The 27,085-nt window shown below is 40.6% G+C and overlaps 1 protein-coding gene and 1 pseudogene across 1 annotated transcript in view; one reads left to right on the top strand and one right to left on the bottom strand.

The window, feature by feature from the left end:
- GLG1 (golgi glycoprotein 1) overlaps window positions 1-27,085 on the bottom strand; it is a 167,253-nt gene that overhangs the window by 90,275 nt on the left and 49,893 nt on the right. The gene's annotated exons all lie outside the window — the stretch shown is intronic.
- LOC108527434 (40S ribosomal protein S10 pseudogene) lies at window positions 21,822-22,311 on the top strand (annotated as a pseudogene).

Genomic DNA, 27,085 nt, shown 5'->3' with positions numbered 1-27,085 from the left:
GTTTTCAAACACCACCAAAATAAACTCAAAACAAGAAATCTGAATATTCAACCAAATATGCTTCTTCAACATAAGCAGTAAAATGGAGCTTGCATATCTTTTAGGCTGTTGGGGAAAATGTACCTGAAAGGTACATGAGATTTAATCTCTTCCCAATCAATGGTACAGTGTGAAGATGGGGAGAATGAAGAAGAATGTGCTAAAGCAATAAATAAAGCAACAATGACATAAAGATTCCTACAGGACACGTTATAATTCAGGTTTATTATAGGGTGCAGAGAAAGTCCCTCAATTTTTTTTTTTTTGAGACAGGGTCTCACTCTGTCACCCAGGCTGCTGTGCAGTGGCGCAATCATGGCTCACTGCAGCCTCAACCTCCTGGGCTCAGGTGATTCTCTGGCCTCAGCCTCCTGAGTAGCTGGGACTAGAGGCACAAAAGCCCAGCTGACATTTTCGGTATTATTTATAGAGACGGGGTTTCACCAGGTTGCCTAGGCTGGTGTCGAACTCTCAGCTCAAGTGATCCACCCACCTCAGCTTCCCAAGCAGCTGGGATTACAGGCGTGAGTTACCATTCCCAGCCCCCATCAATGATTTTTAAATTGGCCTAATGTCACCATTGGGAGAAGCTATGTGATGGGTACATAAGACCTCTGGGTACTGCTTTTGAAACTTTCTGTGAGTCTATAATTAATAACAAATTTTTTAAAAAAACATTTGGAAATATATTCCTATGGATACATTTGCTTTGTAAAGCCAGATACACAGACCAGAGATAAAACGAACTTTCAGGCGGGGCGCGGTGGCTCACGCCTATAATCCCAGCACTTTGGGAGGCCAAGGCAGGTGGATCACAAGGTCAGAAGATCAAGACCATCCTGGCTAACACAGTGAAACCCCATCTCTACTAAAAATACAAAAGAATTAGCCGGGCGTGGTAGCGGGCACCTGTAATCCCAGCTACTTCAGGAGGCTAAGGCAGGAGAATGGCGTGAACCCGGGAGGCAGAGCTTGCAGTGAGCCAAGATCGCACCACTGCACTCCAGCCTGGGCCACAGAGCAACTCCATCTACAAAAAAAAAAAAAAAAAAAAAAAAAAAAAAAAGAAATTTCAATTCCATGACAGAAAAAAGGGTGGACTAGGTTTCACATAATATTACATAGTTTTGCAATATATATCTCCTTTAGTTTCCTTGTTCATGCCTTCAAAGGAGACACAACTGCAATAAAACACACCATAATAAGGCACCACTTCCTGGTGGGGTGCAGTGGCTCACACCTGTAACCCACCACTTTGGGAGGCCAAGGCAGGCAGATTACTTGAGGTCAGGAGTTCAAGACTAGACTGGCCAACATGGTGAAACCCCATCTCTAGTAAAAACACAAAAATTAGCCAGGCGTAGTGGCACATGCCTGTAGTCCCACCTACTCGGGAGGCTGAAGTGGAAGAATTGCTTGAACCCAGGAAACAGAGATTGCAGCGATCTGAGATTATATCATTGTACTCCAGCCTGGGCAACAGAGCAAGATTCCGTCTCAAAAAAAAAAAAAAAGCACAATTTATTTTGAGTTTCCACAGTATTCTAACCTGTTTAAATAATCGGTTTATATAAAGTGAATTCTGTGTGTCTATAACTTAAATATTATCAATTTAGGTAGCAAAACATGCTACTTTAAAAATGTTTTCTGTTCAAGGATAAAGATAAGGCAATAAAGAAAATATAACAAATCAAGTAGCCACATCCAGCATTATTTCAAGAAGAAAATGGTTTCCCTATGGAACTATTAATCCCACTGCAGAATTTAGTAGGCATTAACAACATACAAACTCATCTTTATACTTACAACATATATTAAAATTGACTTTAATGAGGTTACTAGGTAATCATAAGGTTGTATTATATAACACAGTACTTTTCAACTTTCTCCCTACTTGTCTAACAGCAGATACTTCAATGCCTTTTTAAGGTGCCTTTCTGAGTCTCAGAAATCAGCCTCCACGCTGAGTTAACCTAGCTTAACTCTGTTCCCACCACCTCAGTTTGAAGTTTAACTTATAGATCTAATAGTTTATTAACAGAATGCTTTTACTTAGGCAGTTTTCTATACTATCCTTTTAAAATCTATCATTTAAGTTTTCCCAATCAATTAGCAATTCTAGTTCTTTCTCAAACAAGGCATGGAAAGCAATTAATATCACAATCTTCTCTACTTATACTCATTTCTACTAAACAAAATTTTGGATTAAAGGGGCATTCTTGAAAGAAATTTAGAGCAGTGGAGAATTTTCAAAAAAAATGTAGTCAAATAAAATATAAGCTCCCCGTAGTAAGAAATTTATTGTCATGTTTACAGTCCACAGGACTATATCAGCAAATTAATTACTGTTTTAATGACTTGCTTCCCTACAGCAGGAGATTGGATTATTTCTCCCAATTTTCCGCTTGCATAGGATTTTACATCCAGATCCTCTGTTTTCTAAGTCTATACCGCCTCCTGCTATAAACTGAGTATACACCCGGCTCCACTGACGTTGAGCAAATCAAGATAGCAAAAGAGATGAAAAGCAAGCACTGGAGTCCACGTTTGCAGTTAATTGAGTCTCCATGGATGATGTCATTCCTTCCTAAGAGGTGCAGTACTGTGTGCTTAGTAATACTGTTAATGCAACATAATATAATATAGGTCACTGATGTGATCGGGCCAATGGAGTTTTAGGAGAGACAATATGAGAAGAGAATTTAAATGTGCCTGGGTAGTTTGGCCTGTATTCCTGCACCCCTGCCATTCCCCATGAGAACATGGTAGTACAAAGAAAAGGAGAGACCCGTGGAACAGACCTGAACTTAACCCTCAACCTGTAGCCTAAAGCAAAGCCATCTCGAATAACTCATGGGCAAGAAAAACAAGCCCCAAGTTAAGCCCATGAAACATTGAGGGTGTCTGTTATGAAGAAAAAATGACTAATATATCTATCAAACAAAATAAAAATATCAAAGCCTTTAAATTAGAACCTGAAATAGCTATGATCTAAAATTAGTGAATTATATTAGAAAGCACAGAACACTACTGTACCCTTTCATGAAGAAATGACATAATCCATGGAGACACAAAAGTGCAAATCCGGGCACCAGTGCTTGCTTTTCATCTCTTTTGCTATCTTGATTCGCAACTGACTATAAATGGGTTTTATTTTTGTATTCATTCATTCATTTGGTTTTGAGATGGAGTCTTGTTCTGTTGCCAGGCTGAAGGGCAGTGGCACCATTATGGCTCAATACAGCCTCCGCCTCTTGGGCTTAACCGATCCTCCTGCTTCAGCCTCCCTAGTAGCTGAGACTAAAGGCACGTGCCATGATGGTTGGTTAGTTTTTAAAAATTTTATTGTACAGACCAGGTCTTGCTATGTTGCCTAGGCTGATCGCAAACTTCTGGTCTCAAGTGATCTTCCTGCCTCAGTCGCCCAAAGTGCTGGGACCACAAGCATGAACCAGTATGCCCAGCCTTTTCCTAGGTTTAGTTTCTCTACCCAGAAAGAAAAGATGATAGAATAGGAATACCCTAAGAACAAGGTTATGGTGTTAGGTCTTTGAGATTCATGGAACCAAATCGTTAGGAAGAATTGTTAAGCATAATTGTGAACAATTAATTTAAGAAATTTAGAAGAGTTTTTAGAATCCAATAACACAGTAGAGGTTTAGAGGAACAGAACAGAGACTACAAAATATGAAATACAAAGGAGTATTTTATACTACCCTTTATAAAGAACCAATAATGAACAGAAATTTCAAGGAATGAAAACAGATGCGGGTGCTGATTCAGGTTTGGTTCTCATATTGCACCATTCTCATTATTTCCCAATTAAACCACTTCCTCAGATAAAGTACATCTATTTCCACAAAACTGTAAGTGCAGATAGGCTCACTTGTCTCTAATCCTAGAAGATGAATAGCATGAGGAATAACACCCAGAATTACTAAAATAAGATAAAACTGAGGATTTTTTCTTCCTCTTTGGTAATAGTAAAATAATGCTCTGAGACGATCCCAAGAATTAGCCAACAAGTGTATTTTGAATAATGATGATGAACTCAAAACTGTGCTAGGCATTGTTGCAAGATACAAAGACAAGACTCTATCTGGTCTCTAATCTCAAGTTGTTTACGATCCATTTGTACAGTTAAAATAGTGAAATCAAACAAGCAAGAGGAGGGACTTGAGATAGGCCTAAAGAATTAGAAGAGTGATCTCCAAAAAGGCGTGGATTCCTCAAGGAAGAAGTTAAGGATCCCTTGGGGGTCAGGAAGAAAATAACAGAGCTTCTGTTTTAAAAAAGCTTATCATTTATGTTTTAATGTATTTTATAATGCATATAACATGGGTGTAACTAATATATGAGTATGTATCTACTGGGGGGGATGGTTACTAATTTTTCAAATGATAGGAAGAACATGACCAAGATAGAGGAAAAAAACTTCATCTCATCATTAAGATTCCTACCTCTACCTGCACTCTTCAAACCCGGGGCAAAGTGCTGGCTCCTTCAAATTAGAAGCTGAGCTATGTCACATTATCAGCTACTCCTTATTCTGGAGACAGAAATCTGGGCTTCAAAAAGAAGGGTCTCTCACATCAAGTGTTTTTTTTTTTGAGACGGAGTCTTGCTCTGTCGCCCAGGCTGGAGTGCAGTGGCCGGATCTCAGCTCACTGCAAGATCCGCCTCCCGGGTTCACGCCATTCTCCTGCCTCAGCCTCCCGAGTAGCTGGGACTACAGGCGCCCGCCACCTCGCCCGGCTGGTTTTTTGTGTTTTAGTAGAGACGGGGTTTCACCATGTTAGCCAGGATGGTCTCGATCTCCTGACCTCGCGATCCGCCCGTCTCGGCCTCCCAAAGTGCTGGGATTACAGGCTTGAGCCACCGCGCCCGGCCCAAGTGTTTACTCATTGGAAATAAAACTGTCCTCTTACAATGGAAAACTGTAAGAAAAAAAGTTATGAAAAGCATCATAAACAGCTGCTAATTTAATGACCAAATATGAGAGAAGTGATTCTTGACGTTGCATATATTAGTATCAATAAATAAACTATTATAAAAGGAAGAATGAGAAAATGAAGAGAACTTTGCACATACCCCATCCCAATGCATCAGTGACTAAAACAGAGAAGGAACTGGGGTAATGCTGTATAAATGATATAGCAAACAAAGGCAGTAAAGGGAAAAGCACCAAGTACTTGGAGACACCTGCTTGACTTCGATAAAGAACATAATTTGAGTGCAGCAGGAAATGGTCAAAAGCAAAACAAACCCCACAAAACACAGAAAACAAAAAAGAACCCTGCCACTTTTCTATAATATTTAGCTATAGAAGCTGTGTGACTTCAGGTACATCACTTAACTTCTCTAAACCCCTAACGATAGGCTTTGAGCTAGAATGGGAATCCATGAACAGGCTTTGGGAGTCTTGAGATATCTTGAAATTGAATGCAAGCATTTGTGTGTATCTATATTCTTCTGAGAAGAATATCCACAACAGCTATCACAATCTCAAAAGGATCCACAAGACAAGAAAAAAATTAAGAAATTCTGGTCAAATATTGGTTGCGGTTCTTTCCAGTTTTATGAGTCTATAAAATCTGAGATGTGGAATTTAAAAATGTACTTACTGAATTTCAACTTTTTTTAAAGGCAGACAATTTGTATTTATATAATATATATTATGATGGTTACTACTCTTTCACCTTAATTATTCTCTGCTAGTCAAAGTCACAACAAACAGGTTTCAGAATAAACTACTGAAAAGCTTGAGTCTGAATGTTCTCAAATCAACTACCACATTCACTTAGGAGGGTTTTTACAGAAAGTCTGGAACTATGATTTCCCCAAGGTGAACAGGCTAAGTTAATGAGTCTGGCAGGAGAAATTAAAGGATTCACAAAGCTATCTTGGAAGGTGTCCCAGTTTCTGAAACAGAAATGCTTGGGAGTTGGATATTGTCTAAAATATGGATCATTCTACAGTTTCCACTGAAGTTGAACTACATCAGATCACATAAAGGAATAGGGTCTTTTTTCTAAGACACCTGGTACTAAATTAAGTGACAATAGACTTTGTTTATGAATCCCCCAGGAGAAAACAAACAAAAGATGCCAACACTGTCAGTGCTTCTATGGCCTTAGAAAAATTTGAAAGCAAGCGATAACCTAATGCCTCCTTTCCATTGGAGACACTATGCTGCAGTAGTAAGTCAAGTCTTCTGGGAGTTTATTCATTAAGAACCCAGTAACTTCCCATCACATGAACAATTCATTTACTAACCTGGTCCAAAGCCCCAAAGACAATGAAGATAATGTAGCTGGTATCTAACAAAATAAGCCCAATCTTTTACCAATGGGAAACTTTCCTGAGCAAGTCTAAATGGAATCTCAATCCTCAGGTTTAGAACTACTTTCCTCTTAGTGCCTTATTCTGGCTCTATCAGAATTTATTTTTCTTATTTGTACCCAGGGATAGTGGTTATTTTTTTTCCAAAAGGACAGTGATCAGCACAGGCTTTATGCCTTCCAACAATGCTCTGATTCACTAAAGAGTTGTAGCTGCTTTTATTTAAGTCTTTAATGTTCAACCACCTTTTCAAAAAGGAGTCACTGTACAGGTCCAACAGGAGATTGAGTTTTGTTTTTTTTTTTCTTAAAAAGGCATGAGATACAGAAACTGGCTCTCAAGTGCATATCTAATCATCATACAAGGCTGAATGTGAAGTTTTTAGGGGGAAAGGGGACCTGATATTTTAAAGAAGGAAAAAAGCACCGCTAACCCTATGAGATGAGTATGGCAATAAAGTCAGTCAGAGAAGGTTTCATGGAGGAGGGTATATTTGAATTAAGTCTTAAAGGTGGTTATGGTTTGGTTAAGGCTGTTGTGTGCAGGTTGAGGCAGATGAGAGGTAGGCTGTGCAGGGTGGAGCACTACTAGGCTGTGGGTGGTGTTGGAAAGGCACATTCTATGCCAATGGCAGAAAAAGTGACGGACCCCACGACAATCACTCCTAGGCTTATTCATTTGACATCTCCTAACACATGCTAGGATAACTACAAGGCTTTAGTGAAAATCCCAATGTTGGTCCAATAATGGTTTCTCATAGTTCAAATTAAGACGTCATGCTAAACACAGTGTGATAATTTCTTTTACTTTTATTATTTGTGTGCTTCCCAAGTGGCCAGTGGGATAACAGTTGTCAAATATTACATAGTTACTCACTCCTATAGGAACACGTTAAGTTTTAAAGATAGACAGGCAAGACCCTCACAGACAAATTAGAGCCCATTTATCCCTGGTTCTTAGAAGGTCTCACATAAACACAGAACAGTGAGTGGGCTATGTTAAGGTTAAAACTTGTCTTGTACCTTTAAAATGAAAAATCTCCTCAATGCCCTTTAATTCTAATAAAACAAAAAGGTATATGTATTTTACAGTGGGAATTAGCAGAATGATTCAGAGAGCATACTTACTCATAGGTATAAATATACAAACAGGACTTTCAGCTTTGTCAAGTACTAATTAAGTCATCTTCAGTGAAGTTATATCCCTATTCTGAAAATATGAAAACACACAGCAATTGCTAATTACTCAAAACCACCACTTTGGACCTAATGGTTGACCTCCCTCCACCCCTAAAAAAAGACTAACTCCTGACTCCCCGACAGAAAGATCCATCTCCCTAGAGAAGACGTTTTGCCCCAAACTTCGAGAAGTCAAATTACATCTTATTTTTGTTTAAGAAAACTCTAACAACACTAGTTAAACTAACCAAATGGAAATACTCAAATTAGTATAATTTCTCATCTTCTATGCCTAGAGCAGGAAATAAAAAATAACAAATAAGAATATAGTTCACGGTTGACCTGTGAGTGAAAAAAATACATATATACATACACACACACACACACACACACACACACACACACACACACAGAGCAATCTAGTTACTGAACAAAAACTGAATCATTACATTATGGCAAATGTAATGACTTTTACATTGGATTATAATCTATTAACCCATGAATATAAAAATATTTATTATATAAATTTTATAAAGTATTAAATGTAAATTTTATAAGTATAAACTGTAAATTTTATAAAACGTAAATTACAAAAACGTAATTTTTTCTGCTGTGTATGAAAAAAATGTAAACTCTCTCCTCACATTTCCCATTTATTTTACTATCAGGAATTAGAAACAAGGTGCTTATAAACAATAGGAGATAGGCCATCCCTTCAGAGGAACATTTAGAGATATTCCTTTTCATACACAGAGCTCAGCCAATCTTTTCATCAAATTCCCATCTGGGACTGCCTAACATTTAAGAAATGTAAGGATTGTTTTGCAATGACAAGAGTTTTTAGTCTGTTGGGACTAAAAAAATCATCCCCATGACAGTCTACTATCTGAAAGCTTTTTCCACCCACCATTCATTTTCTCTCCATAGGAGATGACTTAGAAATCTAGAATACAGGTTGGTGCTGGTGTCAAGCATTTTTGCCTAAATTATGGGAGAAGGAAACAGAGTCAGGCACTCCATCAAATGCTTGTTCAGATTCCACTTTGGCATCAAAGGGAAGAACCTTGGACAGGTTTATCCCTCTGGCTCCTAGCCATGGCAGGCACACAGCTATCAAGAGATAAAAGGCCTTGCTTTCACTGCTCAGTTGCCTGAATACAGTCAGTTATGGTGTCCACATGTAATGAAAGTGGCACTAATGTTTATAAACTGCTTTGTAGGAAATACATCAAAAAGGTCATATTTCTGAACTGTGAGGCTGTAACTACAACACCACTACTACCAAAATACAGTATAAAAATTCTGCTGGGTGCGGTGGCTCATGTCTACAATCCCAGAACTTTGGGAGGCTGAGGTGGGCAGATCACAAGATCAGGTGTTCAAGACCAGCCTGGCCAATATGGTGAAACCCTGTCTCTACTAAAAACACAAAAATTAGCCAGGCATGATGGCGCGCGCCTGTAGTCCCAGCTACTCAGGAGGCTGAGGCAAAAGAATTGCTTGAACCTGGGAGGCAGAGGTTGCAGTGAGCCGAGATTGCACCACTGCACTCCAGTCTAGGTGACAGAGCAAGGCTCTGTCAGAAAAACAAAACAAAACAAACAAACAAACAAAACCTAAAATTAGCTACTCACGGTATTTTTCACATCTCACAAAAGAAGATACAGGATAATGGATCCCCTCAAGCTATCATGTTTGACAGGCAAAATGGAAACAAGAATTCTGGAGTATCAGCCAAAGACTTGGGTTTTGATACCAGTTCCATTGCACATTCATCGCATAACAACCTTGATGAAGTCACTTAATTCTTTAAGCTTCAAATTTCGTGTAGATAAAAGAGGTAAACCCTGCTTTACCCACCTCATGGGGCTGTTACAAGCATCAGGAGAAAAGTTATGTAGAAGGCCTTCAAATATTATAGAAGGGTTTGCAAATGTCATTTGCAAACGACAGGCTACCACTGGCCTGTCATTTTCTGTATAAAAATCTAACCATTTTAAACAACAAAAACGTTACTGCTATCCAAGAGGCCATGCTTCATACAGGCAAAGAATAAGAATTCAAAATATCTGACACCCATGTTTCATTGTATGTGTACAGATTATTTCTGAAAGGATACATAAAAAGACTTATTCTTACTACATATTCTTTGCACTTTTAAATTTTTGTATCACGTGTAAAAAAAGAAACAAAAATAAAAGGTTATTCCAGTTTAGGATATACATACACACCTCAGAAAACATTTAGAATACATCTTCATGACTGGGAACGCACTTCCCCAGTTCATATTTTCCTATTTTTCCCCCTTCCACTATTTCAAAGGGGTGGTGGCAGGGAGGAAATATGATAAATGTCCATCCTCTGGGACATAGCAGGTAGCAATCTGCCCTCTTGGAGTCCTAGACTGACAGTTCTACTCTAAGAAAAGCACATTAACCACCTGATGATCTGGTTTGAATAGTACAGCTAACTTTTACATGGGAGTTTTAGAATGCAGGGTGAAAAAATTCTCTGAAGGGCACTGTATGAATAATGAACAGAATTATCAACTTTGATATGGCATCCTTTATATTCTTTCTTTCTTTGCCCTGTCATATGATTTGGGACAGCTGAACAAAGGTACAAATTTGTCACATCAGTAGCTACTACAGTCAAATGCAAAGTAGAAAACTAGATTAGGCCGGGCGCGGTGGGTCATGCCTGTAATCCCAGCACTTTGGGAGGCTGAGGCGGGTGGATCACCTGAGATCAGGAGTTCCAAGACCAGCCTGGCCAACAAGGTGAAACCCCATCTCTACTAAAAATACAAAAAAATTAGCTGGGCGTGGTGGCAGGTACCTGTAATCCCAGCTACTTCGGGAGGCCGAGGCAGGAGAATCACTGGAACCCAAAAGGCAGAAGTTGCAGTGAGCCGAGATCGCACCACTGCACTCCAGCCTGGGTCACAGAGTGAGACTCCGTCTTGAAAGGAAGGGAGAAAGGAGAAAGGAGAAAGGAAAAAGAAAAAAGAAAAAAAGGAAAAAAGAAAAGGCAAAGGAAAGGAAAGGAGAAAAGAAAGAAAAGAAAGAAGGAAAGAGAAAGAAAGAAAGGAAGGAAGGAAGGAAGGAAGAAGGGAGGAAGGGAGGAAGGGAAAGGAAGGAAAGGAAGGAAAAGAAGGAAAGGAAGGAAAAGAAGGAAAGGAAAGAAAGGAAGAAAGGAAGGAAGAAAGAAAGAAAGGGAAAGAAAACTAGACTAAAAGAAAAAATTTCCAGACATCTGACAACACCATTAATGTTTACACCCAGTAAATCTGGAATGATTCTGTCAATGCAATTCATACCACCAATCCAACTATGTTACTTCTATAATTTTGAAAATAAAATACAAGGGAGGGATGTAAGATTACAGGATTCAAAAAAGTCCTGAAATTAAATATAATTTCTCATGCCCCAGACCCAAGTACCTGCACATGCTACAATTCTTCCATACTGACCCGTGGTGAGGGCATTGTTTACTTGAACTGGCCTAAGCAAGAGCAAACAGGGCTGAGCTGCCAGAATGTGCAGAACTCTTTCTGTATAACCCAGTGCAAACTACTGGTGTTTCTGAAGAGTACAGCTTGGATTCAGGAAGTTCACTTCCATCTGAATTAAGATAGCACACCTCACTGCACAATTCTGAAAGACGAGTAGCTCAAAGAGAGAGACCAGCGCTAAACTGGGAAAAAAAATTAATATATTTTAAAAACAGAATCAGGCCAGGCTCAGTGGCTCATGCCTGCAGTCCTAGCTACTTGGGAGGCTGAGGTGGACAGCACTCTTGAGACCACGAGTTGGAGGCAGTAATGTGTTAGGTTAGAGCCTGTGAGTAGCTACTGCACTCCAGCCTGGACAACAAAGTGAGAACTCATCTCTAAAAAAACCTGGAATCTTCTGGTTTTGCAAATGTTAGTAATGTGCACAAAAATCTGATAAAATCCTGAAAAGGTCCCTACATTTCTTCTTGCTTAGTTAACATCATTCTACAGTTGGTAGAAAAAAGGTATACATCAATAATTATCACTATTTCCAACTATATTATAGTTTAGGAAACACTGATAAACTAATGTAAATATTAACAAAGATGCAATCTAAGAATTACCCATAATCTCCAAATCACATCTGTGCCTTTTAAAGTGCTAATTTTCTATTATGAAATTAACTGATTTTGAAAACAAAGTACAAAGCACAAAAGACTGGGAGAATCCTGCTGATGGTACTCCACCTGAGCCAGGGATCACTACACGACCTGAACAAATTCTAATTTCCTGAGTTTCAGTTAGAATTGTGGGGGAGGGGGGGGGGGAAGGGGGAAGGGGGAGGGGGGAGGGGGGAGGGGACAGGCGGCCCGGTGGGATACAAGCAAGAACAGCTTGACCCCAAACTGACTGCAAATCTAATCCAGAAAAACAGATGACTACCTTTTTCAAAGGAAGGGAAAAATTGTTATGTTATAGAAATGGCTTGGAGAAGTGAAAGAAGATGGGCAGAACAGATGCAGATCCTTTCGGAATTACTGTTTTAAAACATAAGTATGTCAACGGTTGAAAATGTATTACCACCCCAATAAAGAATGTTCATCTCATTAATGGAAAAACAAAGAAGATTCCTAAGTACTTCTAAGCATTCATTACTATACAATGTATAGGTTTGGCTATGCAGCATAAATTGTGGAAAGAGAGATCTGGGAACAAATTTGGGCTCTTCCAGGTACTAGCTGCAAGATCTTGGACAAATTATTTACATTTGTTTGTTTTGTTTTGTTTTGTTTGAGACAGAGTTTCACTCTTGTTGCCGAGGCTGGAGTGCAATGGCATAATCTCGGCTCACCACAACCTCCGTCCACCACAACCTCCGCCTCCCGGGTTCATGCAATTCTCCTGTCTCAGGCATGCGCCACCACGCCTGGCTAATTTTCTTTTTTGTTATTGTTTGTTTGGTTGGTTTTTGGAAACGGAGCCTCCCTCTGTCGCCCAGGCTGGAGTGCAATAGCGTGATCAGGGCTCACTGCAACCTCTGCCCCCCAGGTTTAAGCGACCCTCCTGCCTCAGCCTCACGATTACAGGCGCGCGCCACCATGCCCAGCTAATTTTTGTACTGTATAGTAGAGACAGGGTTTCGCCATTTTGGCCAGGATGGTCTCAATCTCTTGACCTCATGATCCGCCCACCTTGGCCTCCCAAAGTGCAGGGATTACAGGTGTGAGCCACCGCGCCCGGCCATTATTTAACATTCGTAAGCCTAAGTGCAGCAAAACATGTAAAGCACCTAGCACAATGCTCATAGTAAGTATGTAATAAATATAATCTATGATTGTAATAATTATTGTATACTTCTAGAAGAGTGTTAATTCCGCATTGCCCCAATCCCAAAATAAATCAACCTCAAAATAAGAAAAAATACAAAAGAAGTGTTTTATTAAAGCCAACTTCAGGAATAAGTTTGTAGATATGTAGATTCTTGGCTACAGGAAGGCAACTTCAGTTTAAATTAGTTCAATTACATTAGGATAAACTAGAAAAAAGGAATAAATTCAGGAAATTCTGGTGGAAAGATCTCATCTTAATGGAAAAACAGTATTTAAATCACTCCACCAAGTATTCTTGTTTTTGTTGAGACAGGGTCTTGCTCTGTCGCCCAGGCTGGAGCACAGTGGTACAATCTTGGTTCACTGAAGCCTCAACCTCCCAGCCTCAAGTGACCCTCCCACCTCAGCCTCCCTAGTAGTTGGGACTACAGGCACACGCCACTATACCTGGTTATTTTTTGTATTTTTGGAGAGATGGGGGTTTCACTATGTTGCCCAGGCTGGTCTCGAACTCCTAGGCTCAAGGGATCCACCCACCTCAGCCTCTCAAAGTGCTGGGATTACCTGCATGAGCCACCTTGCCTGGCCCACTCCACCACCAAGTCTTCCGAGCCCAGAAAAGTACGTGTGGAATTTGTCTGTTCCAGACCCTAATCTCTCCATCTAACGTTTATACACAAATCTAGATTCAGATATCTATTTTGAATTTCATTTAGGTTTTTGTTTCTAAGTAAACATCAGAGGATTAGTTTGGGTTTCGTTCACCCTTTTTTATTTATTTATTTATTTATTTATGAGAGGGAGTCTCGCTCTGTCACCCAGGCTGCTGTGCAGTGGTGCGATCTCGGCTCACTGCAACCTCTGCCTCCCGGAATTCAAGCAATTCTCCTGCCTCAGCCTCCCGAGTAGGTGGGATTACAGGCATGTGCTGCCACACCCAGCTAATTTTTTTTGGTATTTTTAGTAGAGACGAGGTTTCACCATATTGGCCAGGCTGGTCTCGAACTCCTGACCTTGTGATCCACCTTCCAAAGTGTTAGGATTACAGGCGTGAGCCACAGTGCCTGGCCCATGTCTTTTAAAGTTCTAAAGAACCTTTGCATTTAAGTTCAACTTTGTATTTAAGTTCAACTGCTCAGATGCAGACATCTTTTAATATGCAAACAAACCAAGATCTCTCTTCTAAGTTTTACTTAGTAAATGTTTCATGCCTACCACTTTCAGTCAATATAATTCTCTCATCATATCAAAATCATGTTGATTAATTTTGTAAAAGTAAATGTCACCAACTGGTCAAGTTTAATAACGCAAGATCAAAGACTTCAATAACTCTGTTTAAATGTCACGCATTTGTCTGAGTTTGTTACTGAAATCACCTGACAGTCACCTGTGAACAGGTAGTACAAAGCAGTATAAAAGGAAGTCCTCAGCTACACTACTATAATTCTTTCAAAGACACTCAGATCTTACCATAGTATCTTTGAAAATTTCATAATTATAATTACTATTCTTCAGAAGAGTACCAAGAAATCTAACATCTAAAACACAAGGTTTTGTAGCTCACACTTGTAATCTCAGCACTTTGGGACGCTGAGGTGGGCAGATTGCTTGAGTCCAGGAGTTCCAGACCATTCTGAGCAACATGATGAAACCCTATCTCCACAAAAAATACAAAAGTTAGTCAGGCATGGTGGCATGTGCCTGTAGTCCCAGTTCCTTGGGTGGGGGGCTGAGGTAGAAGGATCGCTTGAGTCTAGAAGACAGAGACTGCAGTAAGCAGAGATCGCACCACAGCACTGCAGCCTGGGTCATAAAATAAGACTCTGTCTCAAAAAATTAACTAATTAAATAAAATACAAGGCTTTGACTTAAGACTTCGAAACTTTAGTGTAGGCCATAAACAAACATAAGAATTTATGACCAGAAGGATCCCTGACTAGGCCGGACGTGGTGGCTCACACCGGTAATCCCAGCACTTTGGGAGGCCAAGGCAGGTGGATCACCTGAGGTCAGGAGTTTGAGACCAGCTTGGCCAACATAGTGAAACTCTGTCTCTATTAAAAATACAAAAGTTAGCCAGGCATGACAGGCACCTGTAATCCCAGCTACCTGGGAGGCTGAGGCAGGAGCATCGCTTGAACCCTGGAGGCGGAGGCTGCAGTGAGTTGAGATCGTGCCACTGTACTTCATCCTGGGTGACAGACTGAGACTCCATCTCACACACACAAAAAAGGATCTGTGACTAGAAGGGGGTAACGTGATAATCTGGACCCACCATTTTAATAAAGTTTGAAAAGAGAGAGAAGCCTTCCTTCCCCAAAGACTTAACGAGCAAAGGATCACAACACTAGACCTAGCAAAATAATTTTGCTCAACTCGTTGCCAGAATTGCCCCGGCTTCCAGAACAAAGAAATGGTGCATAAAAATAGGAAGTTGACTTCCCTAGTTTAAGACAGTATTTTATTATACCATTTTGGACCATAACAAATTCCCAAACTTTTCTGGTTTTGTTGTGCTCCCTTGCCTCCAAAGGAGGTGTAGAGGTAGCGCCTCAATTAAACAAAAACAATTTCTATAAATGTAAACCACCTCATCAATCTTTTCCTTACTTCACCAACAGCTTATTTAATAAAATTATACATTCTGTCTTTAAAGCTCAGAAAACAAAACAGAAAAAATGAAGAGTAGATCCTTTTTCCAAACATGACTAATCACATTTTGCTTTAGAATTTAAGATTGAGCAGATCTAGCTTACATAAGTAATTGCCTCCAAAATAGATCAGACACAACAAAAGTGTCTTGCATCTGGGGATTGGCTTAAGGCTCAGTTTCTATTTATGACAAAATATATATATTTTTTCACATTTAGCATTCTTTTGGAATAGTGAGGAAACAATTCATAGGGTAAGACTATGGAATTGTTCATTCTAATTCCTGTTCTACCAGTTAATTTGTGCTATATTTTGGAAGCAGCCAATAATTAATTGCATGAAAATGCTTTGAATGAAAATGCTTTGAATTTGAGCTATGATGAAGAGAGAAAAAATACATTTTTTCAACCTTTCTCCCATAAAAATTAGAGTCCTATCTTTCCAAACCCCTCTGACAAACTCTGATAGCATAATCACCAACTCACAATGCTGACATCTGTGAAAATTTCCCACTTCCATAGAGACATCATTTCAACTGTCTCTGATACCAAAAGCTGTATCCTTTTGATATAAAGTATTCATTTAATCCACTAATGATGGCTTAAAACAGCATTCTCAGAACAGAAGAATTCAGAAATAAAAAATCCAAAGTTGTTTGTTTTGAGATGGAGTCTCACTCTGTCGCCCAGGCTGGAGTAGAATGGCTGGATCTCAGCTCACTGCAACTTCCACCTCCGCGTTCAAGCAATTCTCCTGCCTCAGCCTCCTGAGTAGCTGGGATAACAGGCATGTGCCATCAAGCCCAGCTAATTTTTTTTTTTGTAAAGTCAATAGTCAATATCTATTTCTGGGTGAGAACCTGACTCACAGCGAGCACTTTAGCTGCTCTGCATTCTAAAAATATCTGCCATAGGACGCCAGAAAAGAAGTATTCTGAACCTGTGTTCCAATTCTTACTTGGTACAACCACAACCAAGAGAGCAGGCAATGGCATAAACGATTTTGCTGGCATAAATTTGGCTCCAAATTATAGCTATCTTTAAATTCTTCCTGAAAATATCTGAATTCAAATGAAAAATCCTTGGTTGATCACAAAACCTCTGCAGTCTCTGGCAGAAGTTTTCTTCTTAAGATAACAGTCTAGACACTTATATTTAAGAGAGTTCTTTGAAGGCAGTAACCACAGCTTGGTCTACCACACAATTCTAGGCATTCACTGGCATTCCATGTTATTTGGTTGACAGAAATCTGACCTCTAGGCTTCCAAAAACAGCTTACTGGGGTCAAACTGACATCAACAGCTTCTCCCAAACAACTTCCACTGTGGACAATTTTTCAGGCCTTTTAGCCTCAATTTAAATCTCAATTCTCTAAAAATTCCCGTACGACTATTGGATGATCAGTTCTTAGAAATAATACCAAACAGGGCCAGGTACACTAGCTCATGCCTGTAATCCCAGCACTTTGCAGGGCCAAGGCAGGTGAATCACTTGAGGTTAGGAGTTCGAGACCAGCCTGGCCAATATGGTGAAACCTCGTCTCTACTAAAAATAGAAAAATTAGCTGGGCATGGTGGCAGGCAACTGTAATCCCAGCTATTCAGGAGGCTGAGGCAGGAGAATCACTTGAACCCAGGAGGCGGAGGTTGCAGTGAGCTGAGATCACCTCACTGCACACCAGCCTGGGTGACAGAGCGAGACTCCATCACCAAAATAATAATAATACCAAACAACATTTAATTTTTCAGTCATTTGCCAATTAGCAAAGGAACCAATGTTGGTTCAGTGAATCAATCTTATGTATTTCTCTCTGAGCTTTAAGCATTTCTTGATGGATCAGGCAATAACACTAATAAGCACTTCTGTAAAAATTTAATAGTTTCCTTTTGAGTCTTTGGAAAGTTTAATTTTATGAGTCACTTCAAGATATGACCATAGTGTACTTTTGATCTCTCTAGTAAAGTACTGTACTGTATATGTACCTATTTACATGTTCCTTGCAGGCAGAATTTTGTCTTCTCCATCTTTTTATACATAGTGACCAGTACAGCTGGAATAGCACGTTCAATATATGTTTCAAGTATGACTAGACAAAGCTGGTGAACAAAATCTGTGCACCTTTTATTTTTAGGAGAATTTGCTAATTTTATACTAAAAAGCCTTAAAAGTAATTTTATAACCTTAAAAAACATTTGGATGAATTCCATAATGAACTAAATGACTGTTCTATAAAATGGACAATAAACAACAGGAAAAGGGGCTGAGCGTGGTGGCTCATGCCTGTAATCCCAGCATTGTAGGAGGCTAAGGCAGGAGGATCACTCAAGTCCAGGCCAGCCTGGGCAACATAGCAAAACCCCATCTGTGTCAAAAAAAAAAAAAAAAAAAAATTAGCCAAGCGTGCTGGTGAGCACCCGTACTCCCAGCTACTTGGGAGGTTGAGAGGAAAAGTTTGCTTGAGCCAGGGAAAGTTGAGGCTGCAATGAGCCATGATCACAGTATTGCACTCCAGCCTGAGCAACAGAGCAAGATCTCATCTCTAAAATAAAAATAATATAAAAAGAAAGGGCACAGTGGTGGAGGGGTGCTAGAATTTAAGGGGCACGAAAATATTTATTGATTGCATTTAAAAGGTACTGTCCTTTCTTGCAGTAGTCATTCAAAAGCTTCTTCTGAAGCTGAGTAAGACAGTCCATAATACTTAGAGTACGTGTTTTCATAATATGACCAAATGTTGAAGCTGTTGGGAGAAAGAGCTTGAAGTCTCAATTGATAGGATACCATGATATACTAGAATCCTAATATATCCTGGTCAATATGTTGGCTTACAAAGATAAGCATATGAGAGCAGTGCCTCAGCTTCATGCCTGGCAATGTCTCCGCCGTGTGTGGGTTTCCTAGAGTAACAGCAGTCATACCATATGGTGTGGCTTTCATTGGCACGGGCAGGAGAGAAGATGCCAGAAACTCAATGTGCTATTTTGGGCCATGAAGCATGATAAACTCTAAATTTAAAACATAACTTTTAAATTAAAGGGAATATTTTCAATTGTAATTTTTTTTAATACTGGATTTTATAATCTTAAGATTCAATTAGGTAACTGTTCTCAGTGTTTGAAATAACACAAAGACTCAAAAGTCAAGAGGGGGACAAGCTTGGCAGCAATCTTCTGAAAAAAATGTTTAGAGATTTAAATGAAACCTTTTTTTTAGTGATACTATAAATATAAAGGTGAAATGTATAGAAACAGCTTTTGGAATACTACGTTTTGGTAATGCCAAACAAGGGCAGTAGAGGTGAGAAGCTGAGAGGCAGTATCAGTGGGATGGAATCTCTTATTCCTCTCTAGCCACTATTTCAAGTTTTGCACAATGACACACCTCCAGCCTATCAAATAAACTGATCTAATGTTTGAAGTTAGAGCAACCCTGGAAATATCATGCATGTTGAATCTAACGGACAACTTACTTAACCCTTACAGACTCAGCCCTAGATCTGAGCAACTAGGTTCAAGAATTCTAATAACAATTTCAAATGCTATACGGGGGTTGGTAATACTAATTTCGGGAAAGTAATTTTTGAGCTTCCTTGTCTCAGTGCTAGCCTTTCCCCTAAGCCTGCTTCTTTTCCTGAATTAGGTTAATTATAGGTAATAAAATAGTTTTTCATTAGTCCTGAGCTGGCAAAATGGGTTTTATGAACTGCTTCATATAAAGCAGTAAGTTTTTAAGATAGGGACTAAGTTGAACCTAAAATAGTAAGTGAAAACTCCATTTTCCTGCCCTCCTGTACCTTGCACAACAATAATTAACACAAACTGCCTAAAGCAAGGTGAATTGTAAACAAATAACATTCACTTGAAGAGGGCTTTGGCCTGGCCAACCTAAATACGTAAAAACATCCATATGAGCTACTGTGGCTTTCAAAATGCGTCAGTATCAGCATCACTTGTCTGAAATGCAAATTTGTGAGCCCCACTCTAGACCTACTGAATCAAAACCTGCAACTGGGACCAAGGAATCCACATTTTAACCAGGTTTCCAGGTGATCTAAGGCATGCTCAAGTTTCAGAACCACTGGGGTAAGATTACTTGGGTTTCTGATATGAGAAAGCCGAAGTATGCCAAAATATGGATCATTATTACTGAAAAGCAGTTTAACAATTGTTTCTGTCTTACATTCTGCTGTAATTTTCTGGAATACTAATAACTAAAAGTCATAAATTAATCATAGACCTATGACAGAGGGAACTGAGAAATGCTTTTGGGATTTTACAGAATTGTATCTTTTCATTCCTTCAAGTGCTATATCTAATTTTATTTACTTATTTTTTGAGACAAGGTCTCATTCTGTCACCCAGGGTGGAGGGCAGTGGTGTAATTTCACCTCACGGCAACCTTACCCCCAAAACCCCCCTCAGCTCAAGCAATCCTCCTATCTCAGCCTCCCAAATAGCTTGGGACCACACGGGCACACCACCATGTCTGGTTACTTCATTTATTTATTTATTTATTTATTTTATTTATTTATTTTTTTTGAACGGAGTCTCTCTGTCCCCAGGGCTGCGAGTGCAGTGGCCGCGATCTCAGGCTCACTGCCAAGGGGCTTCCGCCTCCCCCCCAGAGTTTAACGCCATATCTCCTGGGCCTCAGGGGGCCTCCCGAGCTAGGCTGCGGACTACAAGCGCCCGCCACCGTCGCCCGGCCCTAAGTTTTTTATATTTTTTAGTAGAGACGGGTTTCACCCGGTTAGCCAGGATGGTCTTTCGATCTCCTGACCTTGGTGATCCGGCCCGCTCTCAGGCCTCCCAGGGAGTGCTGGGATTACAGCTTGAAGCCACCCGCGCCGGCCTGGTTCTTTTTTATTTATTATTTATTATTTTAGTTTGAGGATGGGGTCTTGCCATGGTTGCCCATGCTGGTCTCAAACTCCTGAGCTCAAGCAATCGTGCCACCTCAGCCTCCAAAGTGCTGGACTGAGCCACCATGCCCAGCCCTTATTATCTTTTTTTTTTTTTAAATAAAAGAAAAACAACTTAAGTGTTAGTTGGCTAATTTGTGTACAGGTGTGCGTGTCAGTGTATTGGCGGGAGGAGAGACCTGTCTTTAGGTGTCATTACCAAAAGGCTATGATGATGTCATATAGCCCATTCAAATGCACAAGGAGAATTACCGGGAAGAAGAAAACGAGAAGGGAAGCGGGCAAGGATCTTTTTTAAAGACACTTTTTGGCACCTGCCAGATTCCTTTTTTTTTTTTTTTTTTGAGGACGGAGTCTCGCTGTGTCGCCCAGGCTGGAGTGCAGTGGCGCGTCTTGGGCTCACTGCAAGTGCTCCGCCTCCCGGGTTCCCGCCATTCTCCCGCCTCAGCCTCGAGTTTAGCTGGGACTACAGGCGCCGCGCCACCGCCCGGCTAGTTTTTTGTATTTTTAGTAGAGACGGGGTTTCCACCGTGTTAAGCCGGAGGGTCTCGCATCTCCTGACCTCGTGATCCACCCGCCTCGGCCTCCCAAAGTGCTGGGATTTACAGGCTTTTTGAGCCACCGGCGCCTGGCGCACCTGCAGATTCTTAAACATCTTTCCCATTAGTCCAAGTTAGACACCAACAGAAGGTTTAGTCTAGAATAAGCTTACATTATAAGAGAATAAAAACAGCAAACTCTTTCTAGTTTTTCCTTTCCTACCGGTCCTTCACCTTTCCTACTGAAGAGTAAGTTTAATCTAAATAAAAAGTTTGAAGTTTGTATACCCTTTAAGCCCCACTGCTATAACCTAGTTTGGGGGATGAGGAAAATAGGTTATATAAAATTTTTTCTGAGGCCGGGCGCAGTGGCTCAAGCCTGTAATCACAGCACTTTGGGAGGCCGAGACGGGCGGATCACGAGGTCAGGAGATCGAGACCATCCTGGCTAATACGGTGAAACCCCGTCTCTACTAAAAAATACAAAAAACTAGCTGGGCGAGGTGGTGGGCGCCTGTAGTCCCAGCTACTCCGGAGGCTGAGACAGGAGAATGGCGTGAACCCGGGAGGTGGAGCTTGCAGTGAGCTGAGATCCGGCCACTGCACTGCCGTCGGGGCGGCAGAGCAAGACTCCGTCTCAAAAAAAAAAAAAAAAAAAAAAAATTCTGAGTAATCAAAAGCACATCCAACATTTTCTGGAGACACAATATTGTCTTCTACAAGATAGATTAGCATCTCTTCCTTCAAGTGTCTTGACTTGGAAGATGTGATCTCTGTTAAGTTGCAGGTCCCTCCAGTCCTGGCCATGGGCCCTGCAGCCACCAACATGCTGATACCTAAGAAGAATGGGATTGCCATCTATGAACTCCTTTTTAAGGAGGGAGTCATGGTGGCCAAGAAGGATGTCCACCTGCCTAAGCACCCAGAACTGGCAGACAAGAATATGCCCAACCTTCACATCATGAAGGCCATGTAGTCTTTCAGGTCTTGAGGCTACGTGAAGGAACAGTTTGTCTGGAGACATTTCTACTGGTACCTTACCAACAAGCGTATCCAGTATCTCTGATTACCTCCATCTGCCCCGCTAGATTGTGCCTGCCACCCTACACCACAGCTGTCCAGAGACTGGCACGCTTTGGCCTAAAGGTCTGGAGGGTGAGCGACCCGCAAGGTTCACAAAAGGGGAAGCCAAAAGACCACACAGAGTGTTGTGTGCCCCCTGGTCCCATGAGAAAGCCGAGGCCGGGGCTGGGTCAGCAATCGAATTCCAGTTTAGAGGCGGATTTGGTAGTGGGTGTGGTCAGTGACCTCAGTAAAATTGGAGAGGATTATATTGCATTGAATCAACTTACAGACAGAAAAAAAAAAAAGATGCAGGTCCTTTTGCTTAAGCCAGTGTTTAACCCGTGGTTTGATTCCGACTGTCTTCCCTAGTTTTGGAAACAATTTATGTTGAAGTTCAGTTGTGTCACAGGCCCTTATTTTACTTCTTTTTTAAAAAAAAAACAACTTGTTTTGGCCAGGCACAGTGGCTCACACTTGTAATCCCTGCACTCTGGGAGGCCGAGGCAGATGGATCACCTGAGGTCAGAAGTTTGAGACCAGCCTAGCCAACATGACGAAACCCTGTCTCTACTAAAAATACAAAAAATTAGTTGGGCATGGCGGCGGGTGCCTGTAATCTCAGCTACTCGGAAGGCTGAGGCAGAAGAATCGCTCGAACCTGGGAGGTGGAGGTTGCAGTGAGCTGAGATCATGTCACTGCATTCCAACCCCAGCAACAAGAGCGAAACTCCGTCTCAAAAAAAAAAAAAAAAATGTTTTTAAAGACAGGGTCTCACTACGTTGCCCATGCTGGTCTTGAACTCCTGGGGTCAAGCGCTGCTCCTGTTTTAGCCTCCCAAGGAGCTGGAATCATGGGTGCACACCACCACGCCCGGCTACTACTTTCTTCAAAATTCGACCATTCTGACAGATTCTAGCTTAACAGTACATATTAGATAAATAAATGGCAATTTTCTGGAACATTCTTTAAAATAGTATAGACTTCATAGCAGTTGCAACTTCAGTTATTGTATTCTGCTATCATTTTGGTCTTCTTGTGACTTCTAAAAGCTGAATTTTCACTGCATATCCACATTTCATAATTTGCTAAACAGTTATTTAACAGAAGTAGCTATCTGACAATAGCACAACTCACATATACAAAAATACAATTTGTCAATCAGATTTATGAAATTATTTAAAATTCTCAACCAAAGAATAGGCATTCAACATTCTCAACCATGGCTGAAGTAAATCTCAGTGACTGAGTACTTAAGAACCAGGTAAAACACAAAATATAGTCATCTATGGGAGATAACTAGGAAATTACCTTTAGTACAAAATCAGTCTTGAAAAAAATAACAATGTGTACAATTCCTCAGAATTATTTATTTAAACCCTACTTTGTTACAAAATGAGTTAAGACAGATTTCCTCAATAAATGGGAGGGGGCGCAATTACTCACGCCTGTAATCCCAGCACTTTAGGAGGCCGAGGTGGGCAGATCACTTGAGTGTTGAGGGGTTCGAGACCAGCCTGGTCAACATAGCGAAACCCCATCTCTACTAAAAATACGAAAATTAGCTGGGCACAGAGGTAGGTGCCTGTAATCCAGGTACTCGGGAGGCTGAGGTAGGACAATCACTTGATCCCAGGAAGCAGAGGTTGCAGTGAGCAGACTGCACCAATGCACTCCAGCCTGGGCAACAGAATGAGACTCCATCTCAAAAAATAAAAATAAAAAAATAAATGACAGGGATTCCAGCACTTTTCTCAATATATTCTGGCTAAATATGAGATGGTCACTTAAATTGAGCAGATGGGACTTCATTAAATCATGATGAAAATGAACAGTCAAGAAAAGAACTACTGTATAGAAAGGAACTTTGGTAAAGTGCATGCATAAAATTACATTTTGGTGGATATATCTTATTAATAATCATTTCCTCAACTCGCAAAGCAAATGACATCATTGTTTGTCACTTTAACTAGCTCTCTGTTCAACAGTGGACCTACTGACAAATGCCCAAATAAAGATCACACACTAACATAAAAAGATATAACTGCAGTCAAATGTGGTGGCATGCACCTATATAGTTCCAGCACTTTGGGAGACTGAGGAATGAGGATCGCCAGAACCCAGGAGTTTGAGGCTGCAATGAGCTATGATCGCACCACTGCACTCCAGCCTGGGCGACTGAGTAAAACCCTGTCTCTAAAATAAATAAATAATAAAAAGTTATAAATGCCTTCAGTTTATTTTATAAGACTTCATGGTGAAATGGGGGGGAAAAAAAACAGTTGTAGCTGTACCTGGAGATACCAACCAGATGGGCCATTCTCACAAAATGATCAAATGATCACCATGGTGGTGTTAAAAACAAGTTTACAAACTGTGACTTCCTTCATTGAAAACTGATCAAGAAAGCAAACTCCCCAAATTATAATCTTGTCTTTGTCTAGTGGTCTGTCCCAGACTGACAAAACACAAAATTGGGCAATTATTCATGTTGTGAAAGGATTCACTACACAAAAACAAAACTTAAAAATTAATGTAAGTTTTCTTGTCTTTGTCAACTCCATCAGTACATTTAAAATGGGATTCCAGGCTGGGTGTGGTGGCTCTCACCTATAATCCCAGCATTTTGGGAGGCTGAGGCAAGACTGCAAGACCAGCCTGGGCAACACAAAGAGACCTCATCTCTACAAAAAAATATTGGCCGGGCGCGGTGGCTCAAGCCTGTAATCCCAGCACTCTGGGAGGCCGAGAACGGGCGGAATACGAGGGTCGGGAGATCGAGACCATCGCTGGCCCTAACATGGTGAAACACCCCCCCGTCTCTACTAAAAACGCTGAAGTACAAAAAACTAGGCCCGGGCGATAGGTGGTGTGTTGTTAGTCCTCTCCCCCTCCTCAGTCACTCCAAGTGATTGTGTTCGTGAGGCAGTCGAGTTAATGTGGATAATATAGTCGGGAGGCGGGAGCTTGCCAGTAGTAGCTGAGATCTCGGCCACTTGCCACTCCAGCCCGGTGATCAGAGCGTGATTCTCTGTCTCTCTCTCTAAAAAATAAAAAAAAAAAAAAAGAACATGGTCAGAAGACCATATCCCAGAAGCATCTGAAAGAAGTCTGATGCAGCTATCTGGAAGCAGCAAGTGTCCTGTGTGTCTTTTTTTTTTGGTAGGGTCGGGGTTTCACTGTGCTTTCTAGGCTGGTCTTGAACTCCCAGGCTCAAGTGATCCATCTGCCTCAGGTCCCAAAGTGCTGGGATTACAGGCGTGAGCCACCACGCCTGGCCACAGAAAGTGTCCTGTCTTGAAGATTGTGCTGAGGGGATAATGAGTCCTTTTTTATAGAAGACATACTAGTCATTTGTGAAGAACATATGCTGAACAAAATAGAAACATTTTAAATGTTAGACACACAATAAGGAGAGCAGTAAAACCCTGAAACTGTAGGTAGTTAAGAATTTTAAATATTTGCGTTTTTATTCACAGATGGTCTTCAACTTTCACAGTCTGATTTTCATATATTATATACTTATGTACCTAAGAGTCTTTTCAATGTGGATTTTATATTTTGTGTTCACCAGCTCACAAACTTTTGAGCTACTGAGTGAAGGTAGTACTGCCTCACCAACATTTCACTTTTGGCAGTATCACCACGTTGATGCATCTCTGTGAAATTATTAGAGTATTTTATTGGATTTAGGGGAAAATGCAAGTGTTAGTATCAACAAAAAGAAGCATCTCAATGTAACAGACTGCTTTCAGGTGTTAAGCCAGCCTTCCACGTGCTCAATTACAAATAATGGATAATAAAATGAAAGTGTGTGCCAAAATGTTTGAACTATATTATTGAAGATTATACCAAAAAGGTTAAGTATAATTTAGGATTTTATAATATTTGTTAACTCTCTGAGCACCTGCTATACAACATTTGAGTCTGACTTTAACCTGCATGGCTTTCACCCATGTTTCCATGGATACACATTTGTAAATTTCAGGACTTGAGAACCTTAAGACATTTTTAGAAAATGTGAAGAATCTCCAATTTTATTTTAGCTTTAAAATATTTTGTAACTTGTTTCTTACCCCCAAAGGTTGCGGAAAGTTTCCTATATTAACTATTTTGACCCTACAAGTTCCATGGTGGATTATAATAGTCAGAAGAAAAGAGAAGGGCAGATAAGTATTTCAATCCGTCTTCAAACATTTAAATATGGCTTACAATAAAATAAAATTTTAACCTAATCCTATTACCTATATTGTCACAGACTGTACATCTTCTTTTTACTTTTTATTTTTTCCTAGAGAGGGGGTCTCACTCCGTCACCAAGGCTGGGATGCAGTTGCACAGACATAGCTCACTGCATCCCAGAACTGGGCTCAAGCAATCCTCCCACCTCAGCCTCCTGAGTAGCTGCGACTACAGGTGTATCCCACTATGTGTGGCTCATTTTTTAAATTTTTGTAAAGAAGGGCTCTGCTATGTTGCCCAGGCTGGTCATGAACTCCTGGCTTCAAGCGGTCTTCCTGCCACAGCCTCCTAAAGTGCAGGGATTACAGGCGTGAGCCACAGGGCCTGGCCTTTTATTTTTTAAACGAGGTATCTGAGTACATTTCCTTACTTCCTGCTTCATATGACTTTTACTATCAAAAGTAATTCTTTTTACCCCATCCTTAGACTTTCTGCTGTTTAAAAACATAACTTAGCTGGGCATGGTGGTGGGCAGTTGTAGTCCAAGCTACTCAGGAGCCTGAGTGCAGGAGGATCAGTTGAGCCCAGGAGTTTGAGGCTGCAGCAAGTTATGATCTTGCCCCTGCACTCCAGCCTGAGTGACAGAGCGAGATCCTATCTCTAGAAAAGGTCGGGGTGGGGGTAGGGGAGGAGGGGTGATGCGGGGGAGGGAAAATATAAATATAGTTAAATAAAAATATAACTCTTCCTTAATCCTCTGTCCTTTTTAGGCCAGGCTCTCTCCTCCTCAAACCACTCTCATCTTAATTTTAGATCATGAAATATCCAGATAGTCTTGGATCTCT

The sequence above is a fragment of the Rhinopithecus bieti genome, unplaced genomic scaffold, assembly GCF_001698545.2.
Source record: "Rhinopithecus bieti isolate Rb0 unplaced genomic scaffold, ASM169854v2 scaffold_2574, whole genome shotgun sequence".
Taxonomy (NCBI): Eukaryota; Metazoa; Chordata; class Mammalia; order Primates; family Cercopithecidae; genus Rhinopithecus; species Rhinopithecus bieti.
The sequence above is the reverse complement of the archived record's forward strand: the minus strand, read 5'-3'. Positions and strand labels throughout refer to the sequence as shown.